Source organism: Lissotriton vulgaris, chromosome 7 (assembly GCF_964263255.1).
Source record: "Lissotriton vulgaris chromosome 7, aLisVul1.2, whole genome shotgun sequence".
NCBI lineage: Eukaryota > Metazoa > Chordata > Amphibia > Caudata > Salamandridae > Lissotriton > Lissotriton vulgaris.
Window position 1 is genome coordinate 262,884,210 of NC_141695.1, and position 24,093 is coordinate 262,908,302.

The following is a 24,093-nucleotide window of genomic DNA, read 5'->3' on the forward strand; positions in this document are numbered from 1 at the left end:
GGGACTCAAGCAACTGGTGTCCACCCCCACCCACCTCGCCGGACACACACTCGACGCTGTCTTCTCATCCAGCAAGGACATCAACTTCAGCCACACCACAGAGCTTCAATGGACGGACCACAGCTGCGTCCACTTCACCTTCAAGAAAACAACGACCCACCACCACCAGCAACAGACCGCCCGCAGAAGCTGGAACAAGATCACAGCAGACCAGCTCGCCACCTCCCTGAGCCAGCACCCTCCTGCCAGCTCAGTGAACCCCAGCCAGGCCGCCGACAACCTCACGAAGTGGATCAGCAACTGCGCGGACGAACTCGCCCCACTGAGGACCCCGCCCAGCAGACCCGGCAGCAAGAAAGCCCCATGGTTCACCGACGAACTCAAGAGCTCCAAGAAGAACTGCCGAGCCCTCGAGAAAGTCTGGAGAAGGGAACCGACACCGGACAACAGGACCTCCTTCAAACTTGCCACCCGGAAACACCACCAGCTGATCCGCGCCGCCAAGAAAACAGCATTCAAGGACCGGTTGGACAACAACGCACACAACTGCAAGGAACTCTTCAACATCGTCAAAGAGCTTTCCAACCCCAGCGCAGGAAACAACGACATCACCCCATCGCAAGACCTCTGCAACTCCCTGGCTTCATACTTCCACAACAAGATCGCGGACATACACAACAGCTTCAACAACCAACCAACGCACACCATGACCGAACAACCACCCCCCACCACCACCCTCCACGCCTGGACCCCGATCAGCACCGAAGACACCATCCGCACGATGAACTCCATCCACTCCGGATCACCGACCGACCCCTGCCCTCACCACGTCTTCAACAAAGCCGACGCTGTCATCGCACCCCACCTGCGAGACATCATCAACACATCCCTTGACACCACCATCTTCCCCGAGAGCTGGAAACACGCCGAACTCAGCGCCCTACTCAAGAAACCAACAGCGGACCCCACCGACCTCAAGAATTACCGCCCCATCTCGCTCCTCCCGTTTCCAGCCAAAGTCATCGAGAAGACCGTCAACAAGCAGATGGCCGCTTTCCTCGAGACGAACGGATCCCTCGACCCCTCACAGTCCGGCTTCCGAGCCAACCACAGCACCGAGACCGCCCTCATCGCCGCCACCGACGACATCCGAGCCCTGATGGACAATGGAGAAACAGCGGCCCTCATCCTCCTAGACCTCTCCGCGGCATTCGACACGGTCTGCCACCGCACCCTAGTACGGCGCCTCAGCAACGTCGGAATCCAGGACAAGGCGCTGGAGTGGATCACCTCCTTCCTCGACGGGAGAACACAGAGAGTCCGCCTACCACCGTACAAGTCAGAGGCCACCGAAGTCATCTGCGGCGTCCCCCAAGGATCATCTCTGAGCCCCACCCTCTTCAACGTCTACATGAGCCCCCTCGCGGCCATCGTACGCAAACACAACCTCAGCATAATCTCCTACGCCGACGACACCCAGCTGATCCTCTCCCTGACCAACGACCCCGCCGCCGCCAGAGCCAACCTGCACGAAGGGATGAAAGAGGTAGCCGAGTGGATGACGACCAGCCGCCTGAAACTGAACTCGGACAAGACGGAGGTCCTCATCCTGGGCTCCTCTCCCTCCGCCTGGGACGACTCCTGGTGGCCTCCCGCCCTGGGCACCGCACCCAAACCGACAGACCATGCACGCAACCTGGGCTTCATCCTGGACTCCTCCCTCTCCATGACCAGGCAAGTCAACAACGTCTCCTCGGCATGCTTCAACATCCTACGCATGCTACGGAAGATCTTCTGGTGGATCCCCACCGAGACCAGGAAGACCGTCACCCAGGCCCTCGTCACCAGCCGACTGGACTACGGCAACGCCCTCTACGCCGGGACCACCGCCAAGCTCCAGAAGAGACTCCAGCGGATCCAGAACGCCTCAGCCAGACTCATCCTCGACATCCCACGAACCAGCCACATCTCCGGACATCTGCGAGACCTTCACTGGCTCCCCGTCAACAAAAGAATCACCTTCCGCCTCCTCACCCACGCACACAAAGCCCTACACGACCAAGGCCCGAGCTACCTCAACAGCCGAGTCAACTTCTACGCTCCCAACCGCCACCTCCGATCAGCCAACCACGCCCTCGCCGCCGTCCCCCGCATCCGAAGAGCGACTACAGGAGGAAGGTCCTTCTCCCACCTGGCCGCCAAGACCTGGAACTCCCTCCCGACCGACCTACGCCTGACCCAAGACCACCTCTCCTTCAGGAAGAAGCTGAAGACCTGGCTGTTCGAGCAGTAGCGGCTCCCCCCCCCCCAGCGCCTTGAGACCCCACGGGTATGTAGCGCGCTTTATAAGTGTCACTGATTGATTGATTGAATAACTTTGGCGCCGGTTGACGAATCTGCCTGAAAATTTCTTCAAAATGGCCTCGCGGCGTTCCGGTCCTTCCCTGAAAGTTTGGGGGGGATTCGTCAAGCGGGGGCCGAGATAAAAGGGGGGTCCCAAAACACGTTTTCCCCATGTTAATTTCCATAGGGCGGTCGATTTCACTTTTAGCCCGAACGGCTGAATGGATTTCCACCAAACTTGGCAAAATTGTAGGGACTGGTAGCCCGATGTGCCTTTGCTATGTCTCAAGATATGTGCTCCAGTGGATTTTGAGTAAATAAGGTTCAAAAAAATATATATATCTATAGCAGCGCTCCGGTAAGCGCACCGGTACGCGCACCGGGCGCGCCACGCGACTTGCGCGCAGAAAGCTGATTGGCTCTGGGGTGTCTGTAAACATTCTAAACAGTCCGGAGCGGCCGCCATCTTGTGTCTCGGTAGGATCGAGACACAAGAGGTGGCCAAAACAAAGGGGGAAATGACCATAAGGGGGCAGAGTAGACCCCCCCTTGACCCCCTAGGTTTGATGTGGGGGCCATAAAAGGGCCCCACGGGGCAAAAAAAAAAGTATTTTTTTTTTTATTTTCGCGGGGGGAGCGACCGGTACGCGCACCGGGGAGCGCACCGGGGAGCGCACCGGGGAGCGCACCAGGGAGATAAAGAATGACAGTTTTAAAAGTAGCTGATTAGAAAAAAAAATGTTTCGTTGTTTTTTTTATACATACACATACATATATATAAATGCATATGCACATATATATATATGCATATATGTCTATATGTGTGCGTGTAGAGAGAGGTAGAGAGGTAGAGGTGTAGAGGTAGAGAGGTAGCGGTAGAGAGGTAGAGATTAGTAGAGAAAGAAGAGAGAGGTAGAGAGGTAGAGATTAGAGAGTGAGTAATAGAGAGTAGAGAGTGAGTAGTAGAGAGTAGTAGAGAGCAGTAGAGAGAGTAGCAGAGTGAGTAGTAGAGAGTAGTAGAGTGAATAGTAAAGTGAGTAGTAGAGAGTAGTAGAGAGTGAGTAGTAGAGAGTGAGTAGTAGAGAGTAGTAGAGAGTAAGTAGTAGAGTGAGTAGTAGAGAGCAGTAGAGAGTGAGTAGTAGAGAGTAGGAGAGAGTAAGTAGTAGAGAGTAGTGGAGAATATTCCATAGTTTGGCACAGCACCACTTTCACAATGAGTCCAATCAAATCATATCACTTAGAGTACTTATTGAAGCGCTGAATCTTGGTGTATATTCAAATGATTTTATTTTCCTTAAGTTTATGTACCACAGCCAGCCGAAACGTTTCGTTCTGTACAACAGAACTTCTTCAGGGCGTTCTTATTTCCTTCAAGTTATGTCGGTATCCCGTTGTCATATAACTAGATATTTCTTCCAAATGTTAGACGAGACATAAGTATATTCTTATTAAAAGTGACTAGGTATCAATTTTACCCACACAATTCGGGCAGACTTGAGTAATTTATAGCATCCTCAAAGTCAGTCTTTCAAAAATTCCAAAGTATAGGACATGATAATCCAAATCCAAATGTTTCTCAAGAAAAGTCATTTACAATCGTTCGGAATATCGGTGTTTGGGCAGATATGATCCAGGGACCCCCAGTATGCAAGGGGAATTAGTCCCCCCTCTGCAAAGGCGCCAGTGGCCTGCATTGCAGAGAGGTGTAACAAGGGTGTGGCCTCATTACACTTCTCTGCAATGCAGCTCCCTCGCGCATACTGGAGGCTCCTGGTGGACTAGTTGACCCCAGGGACCCCCAGTATGCAAGGGGAATTAGTTCCCCCTCTGCAAACGCGGCAGTGGGCTGCGTTGCAGAGAGGTGTAACAAGGGGCATAGTCTCATTACACCTCTGCAATGCAGCCCCAGGCGCATACTGGAGGTTCCAGGTGGGCTAATTGGCCCCCAGGGGCCCCCAGTATGCAAGGGGAATTAGTTTCCCCTCTTCAAACATGCACGGGGGCTGCGTTGCAGAGAGGTGTAAAAAGGGTTGTGGCTTCATTACACCTCTCTGCAATGCAGTCCCCTGGCGCATACTGGAGATTCCTGGTGGGCTTTCAGGTCTTATATAGTTAGGAATTAGCATTAAAAAAACCTTTGAAATTCACTGAAAAAACCACAGGTTTCACACCAGTTATAGTTAGGAATTAGCATTTAAAAAACCTTTGAAATTCACTGAAAAAACCATAGGTTTCACACCAGTTATAGTTAGGAATTAGCATTTAAAAAACCTATTAAATTCACTGACAAAACCAGTTATAGTTAGCTGGAAATTTTACTGACATAAAACCATTGAAATTCACACGTTATAGTTAGTTGGACTCACTATAACTTGCGCGCCTGCAATGCACTGCTGATGACGTCACATATTACATCACTCATGACATGGTCAGTGACATCACTCATGACATCACTGATGACACCATCCTTGTGACAGAGTGACAGACCTAATTTCAGTGTAATGTAACGCTTGAAACACATATTCAAAAATAGAAACAAACATTTTCAAAAAAATGGAGATACCCAAACCAGTAACAACAACCAATTCAGTAATTCCACCATCTATATACTCATCCACTCATTCACCAACAGTTCTATATAGTCACTCATATATATACTCTCTCATCATATGTAGTGATACACCTATACATCCTGTTACACATCAGCAGTCATCCAAAAGTTACTCACACACATACTCACACATGCACATAAACTACTGAACATCCATTTATTTGCATATACATTTATACACACACTACCACCTTACTTCTAAGGAAACTTACACATACTTACTCTCTTAAACAATCACTTATAGAAACACATACTTATTTAAACAGGAACTCCTACAATCTCTCACTATATATACTATACTCACTTATATACATCAATACTCACATATACTAGATTAAAACATATGTCGTTACTAATGAAGACACTAGTGAGACAGTCATTCACTCACTAACACAGACATATACACACTCGTCCACCCATACAGTCCTGCACATATGCTGTCTTCAAAACACATACAACAGTGAGTCAGTCACCAACCCCTGCAGCCACTTATACACAAAGAGAAACACTGATACAAACATTTAAATATTTAAACAATACTCGCTAATATATGTATTCACTAAGATACACTTAATAAGCCAGTTAACCAACCAATTTTTTTTAAAAAAAACATCCATTTACACACCTATTTAAACATTTATTCTTCCATCGACCTTTACAAATACATATATAAAACAAATTTATTTTTCAGAAAGACACACATTCACTGGATGGTGTCATCAGTGATGTCATGAGTGATGTCACTGACCATGTCATGAGTGATGTAATATGTGATGTCATCAGCAGTGCATTGCAGGCGCGCAAGTTATAGTGAGTCCAACTAACTATAACGTGTGAATTTCAATGGTTTTATGTCAGTAAAATTTCCAGCTAACTATAACTGGTTTTGTCAGTGAATTTAATAGGTTTTTTAAATGCTAATTCCTAACTATAACTGGTGTGAAACCTATGGTTTTTTCAGTGAATATATATATATATATATATTGCTCCAGTTTGGCAAACCCCTGGCGCTGCTTACTCCGGTGCAGTATTCCTCGGCCGAGCCCAGCCTTAATCAATTGCACACATCTCTCCTCAAGAAGAAGAATTGAATACGCACTCACAGAGTCATTCCGGTTTCCCTCGATTTATTTTCGTTTGGCACTCAGTTATCCAGCACAACGCACCGACGCGTTTCGCTGTGAACACACAGCTTTCTCACGGTCAATACACAGACATTACTGAGCCCCTCCTATTTCTATAGGGTACCGCCAAAACTTTACATTGACAAAACGTCACTTCCTGTGTACCTTGCAGTGGAAGTGACATGGGAATTGTAGTTCTCATTACAATTTGGACTACCATTTCACGAGTGATACAAAGGTATTGGTATTCTGTTATAATTCTGGTCATGCAGTCGATCATTTTAATACAATGTATATCTTATGCCTGATTGTTTGAATCCTTGTTAATATCAATATACGATTCCCGCACCTTTTTTATGCATAAGAGAAAATCAATCAATTGGTGCTCTCTAGTGGGCCTATACCTTCTTGTAATGCATTATTTGCCCTCCAGTGGGCTATGCAACATCGACAATTAATAACCATTCTAAATATTTCCTTGATGACCGTAAGAGTACTTATTCATAATTATGTAATCACTCCTAGTGTCCTTGAACTTTATAGAATTTCCCAAATCATTCCATCATGTTACTGATTCCCATTGTCCACTCTGTCTGCACTGTAACAAAGGACCACAAATTCAAAGCAGAGATCAAAATCACAGATGTACATAAAGTTCTTCACTTTGGTTAAGACCTGTCGGGGTCATCGTCCTAAAGTTAGTATTTGTCGTGACTCTCGGCATCTTAAAGTTTTTTCTCTGTCCCCCCCCTCTGTCATGTGGGAGGATTGTTTCCAAGGCATAGAACTTTAAAAGTGTACAGTCTCCGTTATGTAGTTGCTCCATAGGCTTAGCCACAGCATTATTGCAATCTTTATTTACTGTGGCTCTCACGTGTTCCAGGATTCTTTTTTTTAATTCCTTTTTGGTGCTTCCGATGTATTTCAATGCACACAGACATTCTATCACGTATACTACATGGGTACTTTGACAGTTTATAAGTAAATTAGCAAATGTTAAAATTCAACCCATGGAAAAGTCTCTTTTGTCATACATGCTTCTCGGGTTCATATTTTGTGAACACACTGAGGAAGGGAGTTTCCCCAAACGCGTCTGTGCAAGCGTTGTAAATAAAGAAGTAACTGACAACCACCCCGCGAGTGCCGTGCTTCTTTCCCGGCTGGGAGAGGGAAGTTTTGGAGCGGTAATATATATATATATATATATATATATATACTCCAACCTCCGATCTCCTCCCGCAATCGCTTTTGCCCTCGATCGCGCTGGATACAGACACGGACCAAACGTAAGATGCTGGTTCAGATTTTATTCAGCTGTCGCCATAACGTTTCGGCACAAAGCCTTGATCACATGACAGCGTAACCACATTTCGCTTGAGTATTTAAAGTGCACAGTGCTATTACGTGATTGGTTCATTTAAAAACACCCACTTTGGCTTTGACATAGTAGACAGACTTTACATTACCGGCATATCGTGCATGCAGATTTTCAAAGTTCACGATAAACAGTACATGACAATTTTACAAATACTGTGTATTGCCTTGACTTAGTAAGTATCACACTTTTGAAACAATATCGGGTTAAATCCCTGATTCTATTCACATCTTTTTTTGTAAACATTTTTTCCCTTTGTTTTTTCACAATTGTAGGATAAATCCCTTAGTTTTGAACTGTGATGCTCCATTTTGAGTCATAGGTTCTGCCCCATAAGTTTGGCCTATTCCCCCAACCCGTGTAAAGTGCTTTTATGTGCATATAAATAGGTTTTCATTTTATCACAGTAGGACTGAGCTTTTTCACATTCCATTCTCGTATCATTTTCATTTTATAATTTCTAAGCTGTACTTAGGTTCTGCTCCTCTCAATTTATGCATTTCTCATCATTACTTGTTATTTCCAGCTACCCTTAGCTATTCATTTCATGCAGGCATATTTCACTACTTGTTCCAACCCATACCGCTTGATATTATGAGCATTAACTGGCCGATTCCACATATTATAGGTATTTACTGAGCCGTTCGAACATATTGCAGATATTTTCTCATATAGTCTCCCAATATCCGCCTAGGATTTGACCATTCTACTTAAGGGTAGGAATATTTTCATACATTGTCTATTGCCAATCCTATTTGATTATATAAAAAAATATATATTATAAAAATATATATATATGTATATAAAAATATAAGTACATATCCTTTAATTTCATCTATATACACTATTTACATGCTGTTATCATTTTTCATTTTTCATGACAATGTATTATTTCAGTTCATTCTCCCTTTTGTTTGTTTTATTTGTGTAAACACGTATAAAGGTCCTCTGTTACGTTCAAACTTGCAGGCTGTTTGCTGTTAAACTTTAATATGTAGTTGGTCTCCATTTTGCGTAATTTCGTTTCCCTATTTCCTCCCCTCCTGCTAGCTGTGATGGCATCTACCACATAGTATATTAGTTCTTTGTTGTTACTTTGGTGGTGTGTTTTGAAGTGACGTGCTACTGGGTAGGTGTTGTCTTGTGTTGTTATGGCCCTTAAATGTTGCAAAATTATTCTGTGTACGGGGAGCTTCGTGCTCCCCACATATTTTAGTTTGCATGGGCACTCCAGGATGTATACGGCGTAATCCGTCTTACATGTTAGTACCTTAGTGATACGATGTTCTCGTTCACTAAATCCATCCTTGTATACCTTTTTATTGACAGCATGTGCACAGGCCTTACATGTCTTACACTTAAAAAAGCCTTGATTGTTTTTGTACCATGAAGTGCTGTCAAGTATTTCAGGGCATGTCACTACCACTCTGTCCCTCATGTTAGGAGCCTTGCTGAATGTTAGGGATGCCTTTTTGCGGAGGTTCTGGCCTATGATGGGATCATTACTGACTATTGGCCAGTTTTTGTTTATTATTTTACGCACTTCTCTATGCTGATTGCAGTAACCCATTATTATCCGAAACGGTTCTGCTGATGTTTTGCCTACATTGTCTGTGTTCATCTGAGTATTTGGTATCTCAGCCGAGATATCTTTGCTACCCAGTAATTCCATACGGTCTTTGACCATTGATTTCTGGATTGCTTGTTTAATTGTAGTTTCATGGTACCCTCGTTCCAGAAATCTTCGAGTGCAGGAATCCTGAGCTTTCTTCAATTCATCTGGTTCACTACACAACCTCCGAAGTCTTAGCATCTCACCCTACGGAATGCTCCGTATCAGATGGGCTGGGTGAGTGCTGCTGGCATGTAGGATTGTGTTGCCTGCAGTAGATTTTCGGTATAATCTACTTGCTAACTTGTTGTCGTGGGTGTATATCTCGATGTCTAAGAAGGGGACCTGCGTCTGACTCATTGAGAACGTAAAATTGATGTTTAGATTGTTTTTGTTTATGTTCTCTATGAATTTTTCCGCCTCCCCTGTGTACCTCTCCACACAACAAACAAATCGTCGATAAAGCGGTACCACGCTACAATATTTTCCTTCATCTCTCTTTCAAAGTTGGTTCTGAGGACCAGTTCTTCCCAAGCCCCCATGTGTAAACACGCTACGCTTGGTGAAAAACTGGCCCCCATTGCCACTCCCTGACGTTGATGATATATGAGATTATTGAATATGAACACATTGTGTTCCAAACAGTAGGTTAACATTTTTACCAACATTTCATTATGCTCATCAGTTCTCCTTGATAAGTAGTATTTGACCGCATCTATACAATCCAGATGTCTTATACTTGTATAAAGGCCATTTACATCCAATGATAGCAAACAATCTCCCGGTTGCCACACAATGTTGCTCATTTTGCAAAGAAAGTCACTAGAATCACGGACATATGAGACCAGGGACCGCACAAAAGTCTGTAGAAATTGATCAATATATACTGATGTGTTCTCCAAAAGTCCCCCTATTGCATTGATAATGGGTCTACCCGGGGGATTTTTTTGATCTTTATGTACTTTTGGGATGAAGTATATGCAGGGCATTATTGGATGATCAACCTTTAAATATTGATATTCCGATTCAGATATCAATTTTTTGCCCTTCCATTTGGTTAGCCAAGTGTGATATTCAGATTGCCATCCTTTCACTGTTGTCGCATTGACTCTTTCATAGTGTTCACGATTATTCAACTGCGCATATGCTTCATTATCATACATTTCCTTTGTGAGTAAAACCACATTGCCTCCCTTATCACTTGGTCGTACTATAATGTTTTTATCCTTGTTGAGTTTTGTTACCAAGTTCTCATAGTCCATTGTTTGTTGATTATTCTTGTAGTGTCCTTTGCTTATACGTTTTTGTAATTCCTTCAGATCATTCGTTACATTTTCGTGAAAAATGTCAATACCATCACGTGGCATAATGGGGCAAAACGTTGATGGCGGTTTAAGTGTTGTAAGTCCTGTTCCACCTTGTATCTTACTTTGTAAACCTGATGTATTTGGCATAGGAGGCCTCGGTTCCTCACCCTCTGTTTCCCACAATTCAGCAAACTCTTGGGAGAGTGTTCCGTGTTGCTCCTCTTGGTTGGTACCATTGTCAGCTTTCCTCTGTTTGTGGTATTTTTTCAGTTTGAGCTTTCTTATTGCTTTATAAATATCAATCCGTGCTTTGGCATAATTGAGATTTGTTTTTGGGGCAAACGAAAGTCCAAGTTTCAGAATTTTTTCCTCTTTGTCTGTCAGTGCCATTGTAGTAAGATAGATTATTGTTTTGTTCGGCGTGGTTATTGCTTCTTGGTCCACTTCCCCCGACCTTTCCACGTGGGTTGATTCGCATTTCCTCCGCCGTCTCGCCCTCTGCCTTTTCCTTGCGTTGTAGTTCTTCCTCCTTCGTTGTAGTTTTTTCATGTCCCAGGTCTTAGAGATTGTAGTCTGTCCTGGCATAAAAAAACAATTTCTTCTCCTGGGGAGGGTCTTTTCCTTTGTGTATCCGCCACCACCTCCCTTTGTTCTGACTCCGAGCCACTTTCTCCTTCTGAGCTGAAGTCCGATATTGTGGAGTCAGTTTGGTCCTTGCGCATTTTAGATTGTGGCGCCTTATCTCGTTTTGCTGCCTGTGTTTTGCCTGATAACGCAGTGCGCATGGAATCATATCTTTTTGAAAATGTAAAGATTTGCCCTAATTCATAGTCTTTACGACCCCCCTGGAATTTGTATGTTTTGCGGTCAATAATTTTTTCCTCCTCTTTTTTTAGCCTGATTTTCATTTCTTTCAGTAATTTTTCTTTTTCATCTTCCGGACCCATTGCTTCTAACTCCTCATATATGCCCGATATTTCCTCCAATATTTGTGCTCTGTCAATATCCGCATATTTAATAAGGACGAGGACCTGTTGTCTCGATGCTTCAAGATTTATGTCAGCCCACTCCTTCATGAGGTCAGGGTTAGGATTTTCATAGCTGGGTGCTGTGAGTATTCGCAGTCCACGAGGTATTCTATGTACCTCTATATATCTTTGTAAGGACTTTGACTCCCACCATTTACTTTGTTCCTGGCGGGACTTTTTTTCAAGAATTTTAATTTTATCATGCAGAGAGTTGTTTTTGGAACCACTGGCAGCTTCCGACTGGTTACGGGTAGTCGTTATCACTGGCTGACTATCCGAGAACATCGTGCTCGCCCTAGCTTCCCGCTCTTTTACGCTGTCGGCAGACATTATTTTACGCTGTTGTTTGTTGCGGTTGTCACGTTACGCTGCGTATGCTTTATTTCTAAACACAGGTAACCCCGCGCATCTGTTATACTCCTTCCTCCCTCCGGTACCTTGATTGATGTCTTTGCAGTCCTTACTCCTTGTGCCTGGAATCTCACGCCTTCTAATCGGTGCCGATTCCACGGGGGTTAGTGGACTTGCCGGGTTCAATCTTCGTACTCCGGGGGTCTGATGCTATTCTCCCTCTTCGGAAGCTCCAAACATGTTCCGGGGAAACCCCAGACCGGATACCACTTTGCGTAGACCTATCAGCTTTTACCTCTCAAGCCGATTTCTGGAAGGGGTCCGTGTTAAGCCGTGTGATATCGTAAAGGCTGCATATATACTCCAACCTCCGTTCTCCTCCCGCAATCGCTTTTGCCCTCGATCGCGCTGGATACAGGCACGGACCAAACGTAAGATGCTGGTTCAGATTTTATTCAGCTGTCGCCATAACGTTTCGGCACAAAGCCTTGATCACATGACAACGTAACCACATTTCGCTTGAGTATTTAAAGTGCACAGTGCTATTACGTGATTGGTTCATTTAAAAACACCCACTTTGGCATTGACATAGTAGACAGACTTTACATTACCGGCATATCGTGCATGCAGATTTTCAAAGTTCACGATAAACAGTACATGACAATTTTACAAATACTGTGTATTGCCTTGACTTAGTAAGTATCACACTTTTGAAACATATATATAGATATGTTTCAAATCCAAAGAGGGTCCTTCTAGGATCGTTCTCCCGTCGTCAGTTGGCGCATTTTTCGGCAGACCCAAAGCCGAACTTGTTTAATATCCAAACCAAATTGCCAGTAAACAACGTGTGATCAAGGCACAACTGGTGTCGAAACGCGTAACGTTTCCTAAGGAATAAAATTGAACCTCCATACTCTTGAGTGCGCGTATTGCTTACTGATTTTTACCATGATACCAAACAACACCTCATGTTGAACAATATCAATAACAGATGATATAATATTATCTACAGTATATTTTCATATATATCTATATATATGAAAATATACTGTAGATAATATTATATCATCTGTTATTGATATTGTTCAACATGAGGTGTCGTTTGGTATCATGGTAAAAATCAGTTACATTCTGTGATGTGGTTTGCTTGGACGTTGCAAACACTTAAAAATGCAAAAGTGCCAAGGGATTATTTGAATGATTCTGTACAATTTTTGCCATTTAATTTGACTGATAAACAGAAATTAATGTCTATGAAAGATGCCACTTACACATTGTTAATACACTAAATATTTAATGCATCTGAAACGGAGGGTCTTGCTAACTTTTTAAACAAGTGGGATCAGGCCTTGTCTCTTCCTTTCAGACAATTTTTGGAGTAATTCCAGCCTTTATTCATTCTATTTTTTCCAGCGCCTACAGAGGGTTTCCCATTGTGCCCCTGTCGGTTTGCGGCATGCTGGTTCTCCTATTAATGCTATGCAATGGATGTTTGATCTGTGGAGCAACCAGACCCGGTCCAGTTACAATGGTACCGTGATCAAATGTGGCAGCTCTTTGGTTCTGTGCCAGTAGAGTATTTTGCCTTTGACTACTGGCTGACCTTCCATTATGCCTACTTCACCTGCGTGCAACCTGTGTTTCACTGCCTTCAGTGTCTTTTTCAATGAGCCATGGATGTCAGCTTGTCCAATATCACACACACTGCACTGGATTCGGATCTGTTAATGGGTTCATTGAGGGCCAATGACCAGGTATGTGCCTGGGGCAGGTGTTTGGTGTGCGATCCATTTCTCAAACCAACGGCAGACTTGAGTACCTGTGCTCTTGAGCAGCACCTCATACACTGCAGTTTCATTGAGGTTAATGCAAGTTGCCACAAGATGCTCCTAACGGTCTCTGGATATGAGAAGGATCTGTGTTCTTTTGATCTACTAAACTATATGCCATACCTTTTTACGATTGAAGGAACAGACAACATTCTGGAGTTCATGGCATTCTGCATTTTCCGCAACATTTTTTACTTTGAAGACTAACTGTGAATGGATAGCATTTTTGGAGCATCCAATTGTCAAAGGTTTTTTGGGGGGAAAGTTATAACTTTGTAATATAAAAGAAATTTGGCCTTCATAATTATGCCAATTGGATCTTGACTAAGACGCCTTGCCTCTGCTTACTTGTGATTTTTGTTTTAGCATAAAGCTAAGATACTGGCCAAGTGGATGGTGTAACGGCCCATAGGGACGTTGTTATTTTTCACTAAGTCAGCATGAGCACGTTGCAGCTTGCCGGCTGCTTTGCACACACTACTACACGTCTTTATTTTTTGCAATAATTTCAAAGACGGCTTTCACATGAGAACTCATTGCTGTGTTTGTTCTCTGCATGTTTCTGGGATTTTGACTGAACATTATGTGCAAGGTCGAACAACAATGTCCTTTGGTATTTTGTTCTGACCAGACCTTAGCCGATAGACAAAAAGTACCAGTGCGGCTGTTGTTTTTACAGTTTAATTGATTTTTTTAATGAGGTACACAAATGGGTGGGTCACAATTGGAGAGGGACCTTTCCAGGGAGAAGAGCACATATGATTTTAATTTACCATCAATAGGCTAAGGTATGGGGTCTGCACACAAAGCACAGAGATCTTCTATTATATAATAATACTTAGCGAGGGGAGGGAGGTTTGGCACGATAGTCCTTTCTCCATTGTCTTTCTATGATGACATATCCCTTCATGATTTATGGACTGACTGCTATGCTGACAATATTTGTACTATGCATTTTCCTGCTTGTTGTGGCGTGTATACTGCATGTTTGGGCATGTTAGTTAAAATAACATTTTTTTATCTGTTTTGTTTCTCCAACATAGCACACAGGCCTTGCAGAAGTACATATGAAATGAACACTTTTAATGAGCTTTTCTAAATTAACACGTTACATAAGCACATCAAATTGATGAATAATTGTCCACAGTATACACAAATTCTGCATGTTAATGTTTTCAGCTAAACACGTATGAGTTCAACATTATTTCTTCATGTTACTTTGAAAAATATGCCTCATACACCACAATTAGTGTTATTACAGCTTGTGTTCTACTGTCCCAGGTTAATACGACAAATGATTATATGCTCGTGTGGGCTACTAATGATTATGATGCGCCCCTACAAATGAAAAGTGAAATTTACGCTACATCAATCCTAAAACAGGCCAATAAACAGCCCAAAAAAGATCACACACTAACCGGTCAAATCAGTACATTGGGCAATACCTGATTGCCTTATAGGTTAACCTGGGCAGAACACTACGCTAGGCTCATGGAGTGTGCGCAACTACACGCTTCGCGAATGGCACGTATTACAGTGCAAAAACGAGTAGCGGGTATTTTTTGCTCGCTCGCGGTCCTCAACTTCAAGTTGGCGACCGCGAGCAAGCAAAATCACCATCCCGGCGAGACTTTTTCCTCGTTCGCGATCAGCAACATCAAGTTGTCGATTGCGAGTGTGGAAAATAAACCACCCCATGAGATTCTCAACGCGGGGAGGGCAGGTTTCTCATTGCGAGTGGTCGCGTATGCTCATGACCGCTCGCAATGAGAAACTACCAGTTTGTGTTGAGAAAGCTTCTGTTAGAGTACAAATCTACTTGAGAGGCAGAAAATGACTGCTTACAATTTGCAAGATGCCGTTTGCAATGATTGCACAGTGCAGACAAGCATCCGGCACTGTGCAATCAGTGCAAACAGCCTTTTCCCTTCCACACTAAAACGTTCGCGTAGCTACGCGTACCGTGCGTAGTGCATTCACGTAGCTACGAGTAGCGCTACTACACAAACTATGCTCATGGTTACTTATAGGCGTGTCCAACCCAGGCAGGACCCTCTGCACTTGTTCAAAAACACTAGAGCTGAGAAATGGGAAGGAGAAGCATTTACCTGAGGCCTTAGGTGACTGCAGCCTTCTGTTTCCTAGGACAACCCAGGGAATAGCTTGAGGCCATTGACAAGGGCTCTTCAGCAGTTGGTATCAAGGGTGACTGCAATGGGGAGGCATGTTGTCCAATGCAATGCTAAGGGCCGGCTGAGAGGCTGAGTTCGACCAGCAGCTTCATGCAGGAGTCCAAAGGTATCATGTCTGCACAACCTGATGGAAGAAACCGTGCTGCATAACATGGTAGTATGACAGCAGCATGTTGTATGCGATGACCAAGCTGCTTGAGGGAAGTAACTCACAAAGCACATAAGTAGGCACCAGGATCGGAAGGCTGGGCGGATCTCATGTTTGTCAGCTAAAGCAGCAGGTAATATTCAGTGAGGTGCTGTAAGAGGCATGAAGATTTATTGTATTCCATACTGCAAATCCTGAAGCAGAAATCTCAGTAGTCCCCACATGCCAACCCCGATGTTCCACACGGACATTCTCAAGCAGTATATGAGTAATACGCATGCAGATAAGGAATGGTGGGGAGATGCAAAGGATGACCAAGAAATTAAATAGCAGTGCAACCACTCAATCACCTGATTATTCAGAGCCCAGACCTTCATTGTCATAGTCCTTAGGTGAGTAGATTCCATCCTCACAGATATTGGTAGCTTAGTCCGGGAGAACAATGCACCCAATAAGGTGTCCCTCTTCCCATCAAACCATAAGTGCCACCCATTCCTATCTCACTTTCTGCTAACAGATATATGAAGGGAATCAAACCAAACCTGTATCAAGGGAGAGATCGGGAAATTGAGACACTGACGAGGACGACCTGGGCTCAGAGTAAGGAGTAACCGGGTCATTACCTCCTCCTCCATCTTCCTCTCACAGTCCTTGATTGGTGATACAATATAAAAGCAGAACGTTTTACTTTGATTCTACAGAGGCATATACAATAATTGCTAGTAAAATGACATTAAATGAGAAAATAAAAATAGTGCATTATAAAATATCAAGCTGGCAAAACATGTGACCCAAAACCTGTTTTAGATGTACACCCAAGTTGTAACTTATTGTGCAGCATAAGAGCGTATGGTGTGGGATCATTTGAATGCCACCCATGAAATTGAAACACCAATTGTGGATATGCCTTGAACAGCAGATGGTAGGTGTTGCACAGCAATTTCAGAACCTTTTGAAATGGACAACTTGATCTATCTCAAAAAGGTAGAAGAAGGGTACAGCCCCCCTGCGAACAACCCATAGGTGGCAGAAAGTGATTCAGTTTTCAAAATTGTAAGGTTGTAGATAAATAGATGGAAAGGGCTCTGGGGAGATGTAGAGTATGGAGAGCAGACTCATTCGCTGAAGCTGGGTTTGGAAAACAACAGACAAATATGTTTTGGGAAAGGGTTGGGATGTTATTGGGGAAATGAAGCGTTTGGCCTCAAGACCAGCATGTCTGAGAAAAATCTAAGGAATGGAGGGAAGAGAGCCATGTCTCAATCTCGCATATCCTTCTACTAGAGCAGATGGCAATAAAAAAATAACCTTGGCAGGCAGAAATTTAGAGTCAGCTGTCATGAGAGGATTAGATGGAGGCCACTGAAGACCTTTGAGGATCAAATGGAGATCACATGGTAGGACAGGGGAGTAAATCACCAAGCTTCATGGAATTTCTTTTATTAGTAGACAAGATGCCTGAAATCGCCTGAAAGCCTGAATATGTTGTTCAAAGACGGAGAGGGGATTTTCAGAAGCTTGGATGAGAATGTTACTGGATTTGAAAATGGAGATGTCTTTTTCACCTGAGAAAAGCAGGAGAAGGGGAGGTGGACAATTTAAAATCATACAGGATTTTACATGATTTAGTAATGGGGAGGTGGCAGAGGAAGATGCTTTTCCATTTGGAGGGATGTTTGGAGTAAAATAAATTATTACAAATCTGAAGGCCTGATCAAGAGTACCTGTGTGTGACCTCAACCCTGTCTGTAGAGGAGTTAGGATATTGGTTTCGGTCATCCATCCCTGTATCCGCCCAAGCACTAGTCTGGCTGCGATCTTTTGCACAGCATCAGTAAGACTGATAGGTCTATAGTTCGCTGGTGCAGAGCGACCCCCCTTCTTATAAATCTGTATGATCTCTGCACCAAACCAGGATTCCGGAAGCGGGGCTCCACTTACTATAGCGTTTGCTAAAAGCTTTATGTATGGGACCCATAGATCTTGATCTTGTCTGAACAGGTCTGCAGGAATGCAGTCAGGCCCCGGGGACCTGCCACTCGGGACTATTTGTAACACAGACTCAACCTCTCTGCATGTGAAGTCCAGTGGTTCGTTAAATAAAATAGGCTGGACAAACTCCTCACTACTATATGCTGCCTTAAACTGTGCTTCAAAATGAATGTGGCACCCATTTTTCTAGTTCAACATGATTACTCGGGATCTGTGACTGCAGGCTGTTACTTCATTTAACTAGGTGCCCAAATTGGGTCATGTTTCTCCCATTACATGCCAGTAACATGTCCTTCCATCTTTCTTCATCCCATTCTCTCTTTGCTTGTCTCTGTACAACTTTGTAGTTAGCTCTAGACTGTTTGATGTTACCCTGTGACCTTGATCTAATAGCTTCCACAAGGGCTTTGTAAGCCTTCTTACAAATGTTAGTGTACCACGAACTTGGCTTCAGGGGTCTAATCTTTTTACGGGAACTTTTTTCAATTAAAAACTTTTTCAGTCCCTTGAAAAGTTTGTTGTGAACAGCCGGTAGGGTGGCGTTTAACGCCTCCTGGGACTTGCAATCAGAGAGTATCGACAACCCAAGACCATGACCCTAATCTACGCAACATCGCTATCATTGTTAGCAATCCTTGCCCACCAAACCCTTCTTAAATCGTTAGTAACAGTAACCGTTTCAGTAAATATTTCTCCTTCCCTACAAAAATTTCTGTCATTTATTTTTAAGACCAGGGGGCTGTGATCGCTTTCCAGCCTCCTCTGAACCTCCGTGTCTAGAACTGAGGGCCAGAATTCCACATTAACAAGAATGTACTCAATGCGGCTACTGGTTCTTTCATCATCAAATGTCTTTGCGCCCTGCCTATCAATTCAATTCAATTCAAAAATCTTTATTCGGATTTCAAAAATCCATAAAAGCATACTTTAAAAACAATTTGACATTTACAATTACAGCTACAATAGGTACAATAGACACTATAAAGTACATTATTAGGGCATTTACTAAGTCACACATTTCAAAAGTGCAAGAAAGGAACAATAGTCATTGATAGTTCAAGGGTTTTCCATACTTCTGCGTACATTAAAAATGACTTTTAAAAAACAACTTGTCCGAAATATAAGTTCATCGTCCTCCAATTTTAAAAGCATCAAATGGAAAGGGGCGACCATTCGGTCCCCCCGAACGTATGGCGGAGTACCACGATCCCCCCGGGAAGCCATCTTGGGCGGGAGGCGAGTCTCGGCTGGTATGCCCGAAGCGGCGTAGCCGGGGCGCGCTTTTTCCCGCCCTGGAGTGGGCTGGCCTAGACACTGACGCGGCCGGTCACGCCCTTTGGGGCAGGCAGGGGCGGGTTTACGCCCGCCCTGAAGACGGATAAAAGGAGCAACAAGCCAAGAAAGCATCCTCTTGTTCCTGGTCTCTGAAGCTGCACCTCCTCGCTGCACGTGAGCTCGAGACGGAACGAAGAGCCAATTTTGAACGTGGTAATCTTTCTTTTTTGTCTTACAGATACTCTGTCTGAGAATGCCTAAGAAAGTTGGAAAGCGAGTTACTACCGACCAGATGCTCCGTATGCTCATGAAGGAGGTAACCGACCTAAAGAAGAAGGTCGCGGCTAGAGACGGGGAAGGGGGGCCGAAACGACCATCGGCAGGAGCCGCTCCAGGAGGGAAGGGCAAGAGGCCCAGACGGGGGGCAGCTGGGGGAGACAGCCCGGTTCCCGATGCCCCACTCGGAGGGCCAACTCCGGTGCCGACAGAGGGGAACCCGATTCCCGTGGTGGTCACCCCCGTGTCCGGAGACGATATGCCGCCTGAGTTGGCAGCACAATTGGCAGCGTGGTTGGGGAAAAATGGCGAGGGCGCCACGGCTGACGACGCACGGGTGTTGATGAAGCAACTGCGTGAAAGTAGGGAAGCGGTGAAGGCACCATCGCCAGTTATCACGCCGTCTCCGGCGGGTGAAAAATCGACAGGAACAGGTCCAGCAGCAGACGCAGCTTCCGGTTCAGGTAAGCGGCCATTGCCGATTGCGAGGGATGAGTCTGCGCCCTCACGAAGGGAGAAATTGGGTCAGCATGTACCTCTGGCTATTAAGGAAAAGATGTGGGCAGATGAGTATGTAAACATGTTCTCGTTGCTTACAGATCACTATGAGATGGAGCATGTTAAGAGCCAAAAGGAGCTCATGCATCCGAGTGTTTGGCGCGCAAAGATGGCCGCCTTTAAGGTTGACGAAAATATTGGCAACTGGGGCAGGGCATGGGGAATTTTTACCGCAATCATGGGTGAACGTAGGCCCGAGTTGTTGTCCGAATTGCCTATTTATCAGTCACGAATCATGGAATATTCTGTATCATATGGGGGCAATCAATGGTTCTGTTACGATAATATTTTTAGAAAAGCGAAAGAACACGACAAGAACTTGACTTGGGATTGTTACGATTCTGTTTCGTGGTCGAAAATGGAGAGTACTGGTATGTTGAAGTTACCATTGGTAGGGAGTAGCGGGGGTGAATCCTCCCGCCAATATGCTGGGACACCCTTTCGATCGAGTACGGTTAATGACTACCACTCGAAGCCGAACGGCAACACAGGTAAAAGGGGGATTTGTTGGAACTTTAACAGGGGAAAATGTACGAGGCCCCAGGGGTCATGCAAGTTTAGACATGAGTGTGGAGGGTGTGGGCAGCCATCCCATCCTGAGTCCATGTGCAGAGCCAAAACGGGTGATAACGGTGGTAGGGGAGGCGCCAAACAGGTCTGAAATAGTCCGAGGGGCGCCTTTACCTACTCCGATTGATACCATGGCAATGATTCCTTGGCTCAGCGAGTACCCGGATCATGTTTCCGCTGGGGTGTTGCGGAACGGGTTTTCATATGGTTTCCGCATCCCAGTGGGGGATTTTCAGGGTGTAGCAAAATGTAAAAATCAAATGTCGGTCTTGCAACATACGACCGTGGTACAGGAGAAGATTGGGAAGGAGGTTACTCGAGGTCGAGTCGCCGGTCCATTTGATGAGCCGCCATGTGCTAACTTTGTTTGTTCCCCTTTAGGGGTGGTCCCTAAGAAGGATCCGGGTGAGTTCCGACTGATACATAATTTATCAGCCCCACGTGGTCTTTCCGTGAATGATGCAATAGACCCGGAAGTGTGTTCGGTGCGGTACGCATCTTTTGATGAGGCCGTCGCCATGTTGAATCGCCTAGGGCCCGGCGCGCTGATGGCAAAATCAGATATTGAGTCAGCGTTCCGGTTGCTCCCGGTACACCCAGACGATCAGCGTCTCCTTGGTTTCATGTTTCAGGGTCACTATTACATGGATAGATGTATGCCGATGGGTTGCTCTATATCTTGTGCCTATTTTGAAAAGTTCAGTTGTTTTCTGCAATGGGTCTTCACAAAGAGGACGGGTTTTCAACATATCATGCATTATCTCGATGACTTTTTGTTTCTGGGGGCGGCCGGGGATCCAGAATGTGGACAGGCTTTGAATGAATTTTGTGTCTTAATGAAGCATTTTGGTGTGCCACTGGCACCAGGTAAGACTGTGGGTCCCTCGACTTGCCTCGAGTTCCTGGGGATCGAGCTCGATTCAGAGGAAGGTTGTTTTCGATTACCAGGAGAAAAGGTGTTAAGATTCAGGGCTTCCCTGGAAAAGTGTATTAGTGAGTCTAAAGTCAGACTGCATCAATTACAACAATTGGTGGGCCAGCTGAATTTTGCCCTGAGAGTAATGCCGATGGCCCGCCCCTTTTCCCGCTCGATCGCTCAGGCCATGGTCGGCCTGAAAGAGGGTCATCATCGCACGAGACTATCGGCAGAGGTTCGCCAGGACATGCACATTTGGTTGGCATTTCTGGCGGAGTTCAATGGTCGAATTGTCTGGAATAAACCGGTGGTGTCCTCCGAAGAGCTGGGGCTGTGGACAGATTCGGCTGGGAGCGTTGGTTTTGGTGCCATATTCGGCACACAATGGTCGGCTCAAAAATGGCCGTTATGGTGGCATGAGGGTGGGCTGACGAGTAACATTGCCTTTCTTGAACTTTTTCCCATTCTGGTGGCCCTGAAAACTTGGCCTGAGGGATTCAGGGATCACTCTGTGGTATTTTGGTCTGATAACATGACCGTGGTTGAGTGTATCAATAGCCAGGCAGCACGATGCAAATGGATTCTGAGATTGCTCAAAGAAATTGTGTTATTGTATATGCAATTGAACGTGTTATTTAGGGCAAGACATGTGCCGGGGGTAATGAATCAAGCGGCTGATGCGCTTTCTCGTTTTCGTATGCAGGCCTTCTGGGGTTTTCTGCCCACAGCGGACCCGGTGGCGGCACCCTTTCCCGAAGCTCTTTGGTCTCTCGGTGCCCCGAGCTACAAAACCTCGTGGGAGAGAGTTTAGCACCCAGGACGAGGAAGGCATATGAAGGGGCGTTCCGTTCCTATTGGTCCTTTTTGGGGGCTGCTAGGGGGGAGCTTTGGGGCCAGGAGGAGTTAGTAGTAAAATTTTTGCTGTCTTTACATCAGGCAGGCAAATCAGTGGCTACGGCCCAGAGGCATCGGGCCGCCATTTCCTTTATGGCAAGGGCCCATGGGATCCAGGACCCGACTGCGTCTTTCATTGTGCAAAAAGCGCTACGTGGGTGGCAACGCCTTGAGGGTCGCAGAGTAGATGAAAGGCGCCCGATAGGTCTGGATAAGTTGGCCCTGTTATTGTCTGTACTTCCTGCAACGTGTTCATCCCAGTATGAAACAGTGTTATTCCGAGCCGCTTTTGTGCTAGCATTCCATGGGGCTATGCGGGTAAGCGAACTAGTGGCGAAGAACAAGCAGGATGCCATGGGGGGACTGTGCCGAGAGCACGTTCAGGTCAGGGGGGAGACAATGACTGTCTCGTTTGTCAGGTCCAAGACCGATCAGGGTGCGATGGGGGACTGCATAATCATACAAAGGATTCCCGGGTCTTCCATGTGCCCTGTGGTGTGCGTAGAGGAATATTTAGCGCAAAGGGTGGCATCATGGGGGGGGACCTTGTTGAGACACGCTGACGCCACCCCACTGACGAGGTTTCAGTTTCAGCGGGTGCTTGCGATGTCGATTTCGGCCGCGGGCTTGAACCCCGGCGAGTTTGGGACCCATTCCTTTCGGATAGGGGCTGCTACAGAGGCTACAGCCAGGGGTCTGAATGTTGAACAAGTAAAACGTGTGGGGCGTTGGTCCTCGAACTGTTATAAGAGGTATGTGCGGTTGCACATGTTGTGAAGCTGTAATGATGTACTCACGCTTCTTGTTTTGTTTGGTTTTCAGTTGCGCGAGCCTACGAGGCGGGGCGAACTGTGCAGTCGACCCGACACCGGGGGGCCAGCGGTCAGACATCACCGGCTGTGAAAAAGGAGGTGTGGGTCGTGGGCCACTCATACGTGAGGCGTGCCGCGGACGTATTCAAAGCAGGTGACATGATTCACGTGGCTGGGGAATACGGGTACAGTGTGTCCTTCTACGGAAAGGGCGGGCTCTGTATTGACCAGTTTCAATCATATTTCGAGGGTTTGTTAGGGAGGACGAGGTCACCGCCGTCTGTAGTCATAGTACATCTCGGGGGCAACGATTTGGTGACCACTGGTAGACGACTTCTTCTTGAGGGGATGCTTTCCACTGTAAGTTGGTTAGCGAGAAGAGTTCCAGGGTGCACAATTGCATGGTCCCATATGATCCCACGGAAAGCGTGGCGGGGGGCTATTTCGGTGTCTGCTCTGAATCATTCAGTAAGGAAAATTAATAATAAAATGAGTAGATTGTTCCGTTCAAGTAAACTGCATTCTATTCCGCATGGCTGTATTAAAGGGGATAGTATGTATTTGGGGGATGGTGTTCATTTGTCCCGGATGGGGAACGAGTTACTCATAGGAGACCTGATAGCTTGGCTGAAGACTTTGTGACATGACCTTTAGGCAGGAGTGTTGTGGGGGGTCCGGATAGCCGGTCAACTATCCGGCCTGTGGCGGTAAGGTCATGATCGGTGAGCAGTAATTGGAAGATCCCTAGGGGTGGGCGTCACCCATTACGGATGGGAGCGCTCGAGGGAGGTGGCCATTGGCCCCTCAACGGGGAGGCGGTCCCTTCTAAGGATGGGCCGCCGAAAGGAAAGGAAAGGCGGTCAAGGCCCCTTCCTGG